Source organism: Herpailurus yagouaroundi, unplaced genomic scaffold (assembly GCF_014898765.1).
Source record: "Herpailurus yagouaroundi ecotype Mexico unplaced genomic scaffold, PumYag 100, whole genome shotgun sequence".
Classification (NCBI taxonomy): domain Eukaryota; kingdom Metazoa; phylum Chordata; class Mammalia; order Carnivora; family Felidae; genus Herpailurus; species Herpailurus yagouaroundi.
Genome location: NW_024412391.1, coordinates 38,509,682 through 38,521,860, shown reverse-complemented (window position 1 = coordinate 38,521,860; position 12,179 = coordinate 38,509,682).

Here is a 12,179-nt window from a genome sequence, read left to right as displayed (position 1 = left end):
GGTGAGAATGTGGAGTAACAGGAACAATCATTCCTTGTCTGTGGGAACGCAGTATGTTTTGGCCACTTTAGAAGACAGTTTGGAAGTTTCTGACAAAGCTAAACATAATTAACACACAATTCAGCAGTTACACGCCTTGGTATTTACCCAAATGAGTTGAAAATTTATGTCCACACAAAAACCTTCGTATAAACATTTATAGCAGCTTTGTTCATAATTGTCCCCAAATGAAAGCAACTAAGATGTCCTTTAGTAAGTTAATAAATATACTGTAGTACATATAGACCATGGAACAGTAGTCAGTGCTACAAAGAAATGAGCTATCAAGTGATGAAAAGACTCTAGGGATCTTAGGTGGCAAAGGCTGTGAGTGTCAGTGGGTGACAAAGGCTGCTGGAGTCCTCCTGCTCTTCCTTTTTCTCAGAAAGGGAAGTTGTGGTTCAGGGGGTCCCTTTTGGCATCAGTCTGGGCTGCCCTGAAAGATGGGGCAAGGGTCAATGCAGGTAAAGTGTTTCCTACAATTTCTCTATGCAGCCATCCCTGGCTGTTGTGCTCCACTGGGTTGCTGCAGCTTCTTATACTCTGGAGCTTTCTCAGAACTATTTCCCTTCCTGAGTACTTGTTAAAATATTACTATGGGGGGATGAGGGTTGGGACCTCCTGGTCTGACATTACCCATAAGAAACCACTCCTTCAATTTCTTACAGGAGGTATCAGTCAGAGGTAGAAAAAGAAAGCAATGTAAAGGTACGTGGATTGGAAAGGAAGGTACAAAACTGTCATTATTTGTACATATTATGATTGTCTATATAGAAAGCTCCCCATCCAAATTACAGATGAATTACAAGTAAACTATTTTAATTGCTAAGAGTTAGCAAATTTGTTGGCCACTAATCCAATATGTAAAAGTGAATTTTATGTCTCTGCAATAGCCATTAGAAGTTAGAAAATGAAATTTTAACAATAAAGATAGTTCTTAAAATAGCAATAAAATATAAAATATATAGGGAAAAATCTCACACAAGACATGCAAGCCTTTTATGTAGAAATTCATGAAACTTAAATAAGTGGAGAAAGAGAATATGTTCTAAGAAAACTAAAAATGGTAATGATTTATAGATTTTAATGCTATTCCAAAAAAAAAAAAAATTCCAACAGGACTTTTCATGAACCTTCACAATCTGATCCACCCCCAAACAGTCACTACTGAACATGTTCCACCAATGTCAAGTCTGATTATAAAGGTGAAGGCAGTGTGCAGTGAAATTCAGGGATATACAAATAGGCCAATGTAACATAATAGTGTGTCCAGAAACAGGTATGTCCAAATATGACAAAGATAATTTTGCCTAACAATGGGTGAAGAATGGACTTTTCAACAAATGCTCTCGAAGCAATTGTATAACCATATTGGGGAAAAAAATGAAATTATTGAAGTACTACTCATACTTTAACATACAGAAAGATCAATTTCAGTCGGATTAAATAATAAATGTGAAAGGATAAAGCTAAAAGCATGTTAGAAAAACATGTAGGAGAATGTCTTTTTATGACCCCAATATCATAAGGTCTTATTTCTTAATTTAATAAATTATAGTCATAAGGGAAACTATTGTTGAATTGGATTGCTTTAAAATTAAGAATTTATAATGATCAAAGACACCATAAGGAAAGCAAAACTTATCTCACAAAGTAAGAGAAAATATTTCCAATGCATATAACCAAAGAAGGATTAGTATCCAGAATGTATGAGGACCCCCAACAAATGAATAAGAGATACCTTAACAGAAACATAAGCAAAAACATAAATGATGTTTTGCAGAAGGGAAATGATTAATATGCTAAAAATGAAATTTTAAAAGCATAATTTCATTATTAATCAAGTGCAAATTAAACTACAATATGATTTTGCACCTACTGTTAGGAAAACAAGAAAAAGTCTACAAATAGCAATGCTTGGAAAGGTTACGGAAGAGCAAACACCCACATCTGTCGGAGGTAGGAGTTTTCAGTTGGCTCTGGCCAAGAGTTTGGCATTTCTTAGCAACGTTGCACATGCACATAACCTACAACCAGAAATCGCATTTCTAAATATGTACCCTAGAGGAATTCTTGCACTCATGCCCAAGAAAAACTTACAAGAATGGTCACAGAAGCATTATTCATAAGCAAAAACCCTTCAAACTATCCAAATATTCAGCAACAGTAAAGTTGACCAATTTTAACATATTCTTATAGTGAATTAACTAATATACAGCAATAAAAGTTAATTAAAGCTCCAAGGATTATGAATCTCACAACAGTTTTTTTAGCAACAGAAGCAAATAGTAGAATGCATACCTTATGATTCTGTTTATAAAAAGTTCAAATCAGGCAACGCGCACAACATACTGTTTTGGATTATATACCTAGAGGAAAACCGTAAGGCAGAGATAAACGAAGTTTTAGAATTGAGGTTATCTTTTGTTTTTGTTTTTTGATTTTTTTTTCAGTTAATTTATTTTGAGAGAGAGAGAGAGAGAAGGCATGAGTGGGGGAGGGGCAGAAAGAGGAGAGAGATAATCCCAAGCAGGCTCCATATTGTCAGCACAGAGCCTGATGCGGGCTCGAACTTAGGAACCGTGAGATCATGACCTGAGCTGAAGTCAGACATTCAACCAACTGAGCCACCCAAGTGCCCCTTAAAGTTGCCTTTTGGAGATAGAGGAAGGAGACAATACCACTGAGGAGGAGAATCAGAAGACCTGTTTTATTTCTTGAGCTGGCTAGTGCGCAGATCTTTTATTCATTTCATTATTTTAAAAACTCCTTATAAAACTATTTATAGGTTTTATGTACTCTTCTGGTTGTGTAAATTATGTCACCATAAAAAATTTAAAAACAAATAACCTCTTGTACCTCATCTCCCTCAAGATTCTGATGAGTTTCAGCCCTTGAGAGATGTGCCCCATTTTACAAATCCCTATGTACCCTTGCCAAAAGAGATTTTGGTTACTTTCCTTGGTTTAAGAAAACAATGGGTATTTTTGTTTTTCAAATGTAATATTAGATGTTATACCATATTGAATATGCCTTATCTAATTGTGTATACCTATCCTCTATTTTTTCTCCTCCCACCAACTACCTCCTCCCATATCCACTCTCAACCCTTGAGAATTTCCATACAGTAGCCATATTTGCAGTCAGGGATTAATAGTAGAAAATTTTGCAAATATTAACTTTCTGATCTAACAATCCCATCTGTGTCTCCTCATCCTGTAAACATTCTATTTGACAGTACTGTTGAAATCTAGTTTTCCTCTTTCATTTTATAATTAACTTGCAATGTATTGTCTCTAAATCCACAGTGAGCCTGGGATATAAGTAATTTGCTTCACAAGGTCGTGTTTCTCACATTCCAGATATGAATACAGGTCTTAACCCTTGATCAGCTTTAAGAGTAACAACAACACACTAATACTTATCACATCTATCACATGTGTTGCAGAACCATAGTTGGTAAAGAGTTAACTATAGATAGACTAACCATATGAAGGATTATCCAAACACTTTTAGGAGTGAAAGGGGGCACTATTAAGAATTGTTCTGGGATGACAGGCATAAATTAGAATAGTCCTAGGCAAATTGGGATGTAGGGTCATCCTAATCATAGAGAAATCTAGCTCAATGAGTGCACAGATGAAGACACATCTGGTTTAGTGCAGGTCCCATTTTAGCAATTAAAACATTGTAAACAGAAACTATCCTGGCTTAAGAAATGTGCCCTGCCATCACTGTAGTTCTTAACCAGAACTCTTGGCAGATGTGTTTGCTAGGCTTCATTGACACCAATAATGGAATGCTTATTTATCAAGAGGGTTTTTCTCAGCATCCATGCAAAGTAACATGTGCCCAACTAATCTATTACAGAAAGATGGTTTTGTATTTTTTCTTTTTAAATGGCTGATTATTACCTGAAGCAGCATAAATATAGTAACTTGGGTCCTATTCTAAATGGGCTTAAAATCTAGATAAATGGTTTAGATATAAGACAAGATGAATAAAAATTCTTTCTGGAGATGATATGGAAAGTATTTTTACAGGTTTATAAGCAATAATAAAATAATGAGAATGAGCCTTTATGGAGTTCATACTACATACCAAACACTGAGTTCTATTCATATAGCACATAATCTTCTTAACAGTCATATTAAAAAGTTATTATTTCTCTCATTCAGGTGAGGAAACTGTTAAGGGATTTGCCTAAAGTTACATAAATTGTGGAATTAAGGATATAATTTCAGGTCTGTCTGATCAGAAGTCTGTCTACTATCTATTAGGCCTACTGATTGGGTTTTTTCCTTTATGATTATATTGCCAATGTATCTCTACTGATACGGAGGTCAGGCTTCCTTTGGACATTCATAAGGTGGCTCTTCCATTTCCACTATACAGCTACTATTGGAATGATCAGGTTGATTTTAGGAAACATTTTCCCATGATTTGGAATGATTTTTATATCTGTCACCAATGACACCTAAAAATCAAATGAGGAAACAAACAAAATATTTTTAAAAATCAAATGGAACTTCTAGGGAAAATTACAATATATGAGGGAGAGAAAAAAACACTGGGTAGGCTTAACAGAATATTAGACACTATATAAAATTAAAAATTAATGAATTTGAAGACATAGCAATAGATACTACCCAAATCAAATTTCAAAAGAAAAAAAATCTGAACATAAACAGACCTTCCATGACTTGTATGAAATATCAAGGGTGCCTGGGTGGCTCAGTCGTTTGAACATCCAACTCTTGATTTCAGCTCAGGTCCTGATCCCAAAGTCATGGGATCGAGCCCTGTGTCAGACTGTGCACAGAGCATGCAGCTTGCTTAAGATTCTCTCTTTCTCTCTCCCTCTGCCCCTCTCCCCTGCTCACTCTCTGTTTCTCTTTCTCTCTCTCATGTATAAATAAATAAAATAAAATAAAATAAAATAAAATAAAAATACATATAACTTGAGTTCCTGAGGAAAGTTAGTGGTTGGAGTGTGAGGAGGGAGAAAACAGTATTTGCAGACTATAATAGGTGAAATTTTCCCAAATTTGATGCAAACTGTAAACCTAGTAATCCAAGAAGTTATTCAATAAATGCCAAGCAAAATATAAATAAGATCGTAACAGGCATGTCATAATCAGCTTGCTGAAAACCTGTGGTGTTGGGGGAATTTTAAAGCAGCCAGTGAAAAAGACACATTCCATATAGGAAAGACAAGATAACTGCTAACTTCTCTGTGGAAACAATGCAAACCTGAAGACAATGGAATGTCACCTTTAATATGATAATGAATAAATCTGTCAGCTGAGAATTCTATATTCAGTGAAAATATCCCTCAAAAACAGAGCTAAGGTAAGATTTTCCTACAAAGAAAGTTCATAGTTAATTGTCAGCAGATCTGCATGACAATAAATATTTTAAAAGTTCTTCAGGCTGAAAGAAATAATTCCAGATGGAAACTCAGATCTATACAAAGGAATGAAGAGTGCCAGAAATAATGAACATTCAGGTAAATGTATAAAATTTTTCCTTCAATTTTTTTTCATTTAAAAGAAAATTGGATGTTTGTAGCAAAAATAACACGTTTTGGTATTTATCCAGATGGACACTCAGATCTACACAAAGGAATGAAGAGTGTCAGAAATAGTAAACTTGTAGGTAAATATATAAAATGTATTCCTCATTTTATTCATTTAAAATGCAATTGGAAAGGGCTGCCTGGGTGGCTCAGTTGGTTAAGCGTCCAACTCTTGATTTTAGCTCAGTGCATGATCTCAGGGTTCATGCGATTGTGATTCTCTCTCTCCTTCTCTTTCTACCCCTCCTCTACTCACGTGTACTCTCTCTCTCTCAAAATAAATAAACTTTAAACAATAAAATAAAATTGGATGTTTGTAGCAAAAATAACATATTTCAGTATTTATTACATATGTAGAAATAAAGTATACAGTAGTACCAAGGATAGAGGGAGAATTGAAAGTATACTGTTGTAAGCTTCTCACATTACACACAAAGTAATACTATAATATTTGAAGGTAGGCTGTAATATTTTTAAGATATATGTAGTAAACCCCAGAACAAGCACTAAAACAAACAAACAAATAGGTGTAGAAGGGAATATAGGACACAGAATACTAAGAAATACTCAACTAATCCAAAAGAGAAAAAGAACTGAAATAAATGAAAAATAGAACACAAATAGCAAAATGGCAGATTTACATCCAACCATACTGATAATTATATTTATTGTGACTTTTTTCAGACTGGATAAAAAAGGCAGATCTAAATAAATACTGTCTATAATATACAAAATTTTAATATAAAGGCACAGTTAGGTTAAAAGTAAAAGGAGGAAAAAGATATACCATGAAAACATTAATCATATATAAGCCGGAGTGACTATATAAATGTCAGAGAAAGTAGACTTCAAAACAGATTGTCAGAAATAAAGAGGGACACTGAATAACAATAAAAGGACAATATGTTAGGAAGACATAACAATTTTAAATGTGTATGCATCCAATAACAGAACTTCAAAACACATAAGCAAACACTGGCAGTTAAAAACAAAAACAAAACACAAAACAAAAAAAACCAGATCTACAATTAAAATTTGGAGATTTCAGTAATCTCTCAAAAATTGAGAGGACAAATGGACAGAACATTAATAAGGATATAGAAGACATTAACAACCTTATCAGCCTAATTAACATCTGTAAAACAGCACATTTAACAATGACAATACACATGATTTTTTAAGTGGCCAATAGAATATCCACCTAGGTTGATCACATGCTTGGCCATAAAACAAGTCTCAACAAATTTCTGAAACTCCATTCTTAGCATATGTAAAAAGAGTAAAAACACCTACCTCAGCCAGTTGTTGTGCAGACTAGGCTTAGTTAAAATATATCAATCTTTTGGTGTGAGGTTTGCCACATAAGTAGAAACTCAAATGATTCTATTTCATTTCTTTCCCTCTCACATATTTTAAAACATAGTCATTAAACTTTATCAGAAACAAGGTATTTAACCTCACAGGTCAAGCTATCAAGGTTTTATTTAATGTTATTTAGTGTTAAAATTACATTTCTATAAAGCCATGTATTCAACTGAATATCCCTTAAATAAATACAATCGTTCTTATATTATCAGCAAACTAAACATCAACAATTACACTTGCTACTGTGCTTACCTTTGAGTTCCTCTAAAGCTTCTCTGTATTTTATTGCTGTATAAATATTTAGAAGACTTTAAAAGGCTAATTTCAGATTTGGGCCTTCTCTGTTCAACAGTTTATATTTTAAAACCTTTTATACAGTTCATATTCTTATTTGTGAAACCTAATGCAGCTCTCATATTGATACTATTTACATTTGGGGGGGGCGTAATGTGACATAGGTTTATAAAACCTTCCATTTAAATTTTTGATGTGATTAGCTGCTTTTAATTACATCTGAAAATCCCTTGCCAAATAATGATTACAACATACAGAAAGGGTATGGTTGAGACATAAGCAAAGCAAAACAGATCTGTGTGAAAACTGCTTCAAGCAGTGTAACAAAAGTAAAACCACTTAATTTGTACATATGTGGAGGATTTAATCCAAATTGAAATAGAACAAAAGATAAGTAAAGTGAGAAAGGTACATAAGAGAACTTTAATGTGCACAAGTTCAAATGCTGTTTTGTTTTTTAAAATCAGAGCATAATTGATTCTTCTGGGGAAAGTTTTGGAGGAAAAAATAAAACTCATATATAATTATGGTTCACAGCAAATTGCATTTACTGCCTATTGAGCAAACTCAATTGGTTTGCTAAACCACAGTGTTTCCCACCTCTCTGTCAGTGAGAGATCCAACTCTCCCATCACTGGCTCTCTAAGAGGCAAATACTTAAGCACATTTTGGGTCTTCTGTGTGTTAGGTTTTTCAGGCAGTCACTCTCCTCCTTTTCAGTGGATCCCCATAGCTTTCATATTAAATTCAAATTTACAACCTTGGTGGATCCAGGTTCCTTCTCAACATTCTCTGGCTTCTCTCCTGGCATCCTCCACCCACCACACATACCCATCACTCTGGCCACACAGCACTCACACTTCCTGGGCACATGGTTCTATGCCTTGTGGGCTCACTCACTCATTCATCCTTTCAGTCGTTCCATCATTCATCCCACGAAATATCTATGGGCACTGTGCTTAGTGGTGGGGGTATAATAGGAAGACTGAAAGAAACCCTGTCCCAGCTCTCAGGGGGTTACATCCAAGTGGAGGAAATAGACACTAATTGAAGAATCCCACAGGAACTGTAAAATGACTGTTCTCATGGGTGATGCAGCCCCTGTAAAATACAGGGACTCCATGTGGTTGGAAAGTTGGGAATGCTTCTCTGAGGAAGTGAATGTGGCCCTAACACAGAAGAAAGAGCAGCAGTTGCCTGGGAGAAGGCAGAGCCCTGTGGGTTAGAAGGAAGGAGAGAAGGCGGATATAGCAGGTCCACAGAAGGAAGAAAGCACAGTGAGGCTGGCCTGCTCAAAGGGAGATAGACAGACCAGGTCCCCTGAAGTCCTGTGATATTTATCCCATTAGTAATCCATTCCAGTGGCTCTGCCTTTCCTCCAGACATTCCTGTCCTATCACCTTCATCTTTTGGGGCTCAGCTGAAGTGTCCCCTTCTCTGGGAAGACTTTGGCACCCCACCATCTCTGGACGGTGTAGTGTCCTCCTTTCAGAACTCTGGCCTGTTGACCTGTGCATCCTCAGCTGCTTTTGCAGGCTCTGCCATGGAGGAATGGGTATGTGAGAAAGCTGGGTTAAGCATGATTGGAAGCTTTGTTCGCTGAGCATGTAGAGAGGCAACTTGGTCGTGTGAATGCAACTTTCAGGGGGTCTCTAACTTTTCCAGCACGAGTTCAGGGCCTCTTTCCCCCCAGAAGATCCCTCCCTTTTAATTCAAACCAACCCCAGCTTGATGGAATTTCAGATGGTAAGGAAACACTGGATATGATGTGGAAGCATGTGGTTTGTGCAGAAGAACTCAACCATGACTTACTCCACACTACGGGTGCCATCCCGATTCTCATCAGCTTTCCCAGCTTGGTGTTCTGATGATGAAGATTATTAAAAGGATCCTGGAGAGAGAGGCCGTTCCCTGTTGGGAATGTTCCAGTGAGCAAGTGGGGAACCGGGATGGAGAATCACAGCCACTAATTGGGGCATAGATGGAACAAATTCCTTCTTATTGCAGAAAGGTATTGTATTTCACATTGAGGGAAAGGAGAGATTTGCCTACAAATTAGGCTGGAAACTGTAGAGAAGAAACTGTTTGCTGGCCAAACTGGTATGCCAGGACTGTAATGAAATATGACATAAGGAGAAGGCGGTAGGTGCTCAAATAAGAAAGTGCGTTTTCTTTAGTATTTCCTTTACTGTCCTTTTGAAGGCTTGAGTCCCTTCTGTTGCTGTGTTTCTTGGCACTTACCAAATGTTCTTTTCGGTGATCATTAACTCCTTTGCTCAGCAGTTGCTCCCAAGAAGAAGCATCAAAAACTCTGAGAAATGTTCATTACTCATGGTTCTGCTGATGCCATAGAGAAGAGAGTGAAAGTTTATTTCAGAATCATAATGTGAATAGAAAGGTTTTTTGAACATTATTTTTTTGTTTGAAAACAAGGTTAGACACACAGCCCAGAGCCTCTGGTGCCACACCTGCCCAGCACTGATCCTCCCAGCAAATCGTTATTCCCACCCTGTATCTTCTCCATCCTGCCTGGCAACCCCTCCTCCCCAGAGTCATTGCTCCCCACCCGTGGGTGCCCCTGTGGCTTGTTCATTTGTTCTGGCTTGACTTGCCTCTCTGCCTTGCCCTCCCTTTGGATTTGCCTGTGCCTGGATTTTCCTGTCTCAGAATAACCCATTTGGGCTTAGGGGTTGGGCTTCAGAACTACCACTGCCCATCATCCCCGGACTCTTGGCCACAGTACTTCCTCTCCCATCAGTCCCAGTCAGTCCATGACAGTAAATGAAAATAATTACCTAAGGTCCTTTGTGTGTTGGCTTTAACATATACAACTTATAAAAAATCTACACTTCTACACCCAAGGTATTCTTTATTGAAACACACACATACACAGTGGAAATACAGACAGATGTTAAAAGTATTGAACGGATTTGTGGTTTATTTGGGGGTGAATTTGAATGAAGGGGATGCCTAAAGTCTGTTAAGACTTTGTTTTCCTTTGACCATTAAGGAAGAATTTCTTTGGTTTGTGACAAGGGAGCACTGCAACCTTTCAAGTGGGTGAGTGGTGGGCATTCTAACCCCTTCTAAAGCACTTGCATGACCCAATCAGGTGATTCAAAGTTGGATTAATCTAACCAAACAAGGGCAGTGAATTAAGACATTTTGCATGGGGGATATCCCTTGCCTGAATCCTTAATCCCTGAAAGAGCCACTGGCATGGTGCTCAGTGAAGCATTCATTGTCTTTACAGGGAATTTTTTTCTCTTCATCTGTTACTTCTGATTCAGTTGAACTGGTTTTATTTTTCTTAAGGCAAAGTACAAATACAGTCACTGATTTCACTAGAAAACAGTTTTATATAGTTTTTTTTTTAAAGCTTAAAGAAAAGACTTGGAAAAAACTTTTTAAAAATTGATTTTCTTTATAGAAAACTGCTAGATCTATTTTAGGGGACTGCATTTTGGGACTATTTCTCTGGAAAAATTGTAGTAATCAGCAGACAGATTTTGAAAGCTGGGGACTCATGAACAATATGAACACTTGTTTTGCATTTGAAGTTGGTAAAGTTAACTTTCTTTTTTTCAGGCTTGAAAAATATTGGGATAGGGATTAAGAGAGGTACCCTTTATCAGGTAAATACCAAAATATATTTATTGTGACTTTTATGGGTTTTACCAGTATCTCCCAAGATCTTTGGAATAGTTTCTTCATGAAATAATAAAGGAATATTTGTAGTATTCCATTGGATATACTTTACAAGTTTAATTGCAGTGTTATGAGGAAAAATTATTTCTTTCCCTCTAGTAAAAACTGTTCATATAACTATCTCGGGAAATGTGGTTTGGAGGTCAATAAAAGACAGACTTCTTGCCTGTAGACTACCTTCTCTCCACGTAAACTGGAGTTTGTCACTTGGGCATGAGAGCCATTTTCCTACCCACCCTCCCCTACCCTCTGCCAGCCCCATCTCTAAGTCCTTTCTGAACTTGTGAAAACAGCTGCTGCCCCTAGTGTCACAGCTCCTTTCTTCAGGGTTCACAGTTGAGTTTACAGGAGTTGTGAGAATCACAGGCACTACATAGCCTTCTGATTTCCAGGTGCCTGGCCTCCCCACCTCAGAAGCTGCACAGACACCTTCCTCACCAGGCCCCTGAACGATGTAGGCCCACGAATGAAAGCCTGCAGGTTCCGGGCTCTCCCAAGCCCCCTGCCTTGCCCAGAAGTGCCTGTGTTTCAGTTGAGAGTTGGGTCAATTTTGGCTAAAGTGCTCTGCTGAAAAGGAGATTGAGACCCAACAGAGCATACAAGCTTTTGTTCTGTGATGTGTAGGGGTGGGGTGGGGGTGGGGGTGGGAGTAGAGTAGCTTAGGGTGGAAGATCTTGCTTGGACTCTGCAATGGGGCAGCCTGGGGTCTGGATAACCTCTCTGAGCCTCATTTTCCTTATCTGTGAAACGGAGATAATAATACTCACATGACTATTGTGAGGATTAATAAGTGTAAAATACTTTACATACTTCCTGGTATATTAGGAATCACAAAAGAGAATTTCCAGACTTTTCTACTGACACCTGTCAGATGCTTCCACTGTCAGCAGTATCTTAGATTGGTGTTGTTGCCTGAGGTGTGTGTTACTGTCCAGCGCAGGGTATGTTGGGTAAAACAGATCTAGTGTGTGTTTGTAGGAAACAGCTCAAAAAACAAACAACAAACAAACAAAACCCAAAACCTACAAGGCACCATTTGAGAAACTCTGAGTTGATACAATGTATAAGTACATGGTATTCGGTTTTAGAGGATTGGCTATAAATAAAAGCTGAGGCAGGTCCTGGTCAGAATTCAAAACCTGTCAGGTGAAGGTAGGATGATCTGGCTCCACAGTTTGGCTAAATGATGACATCA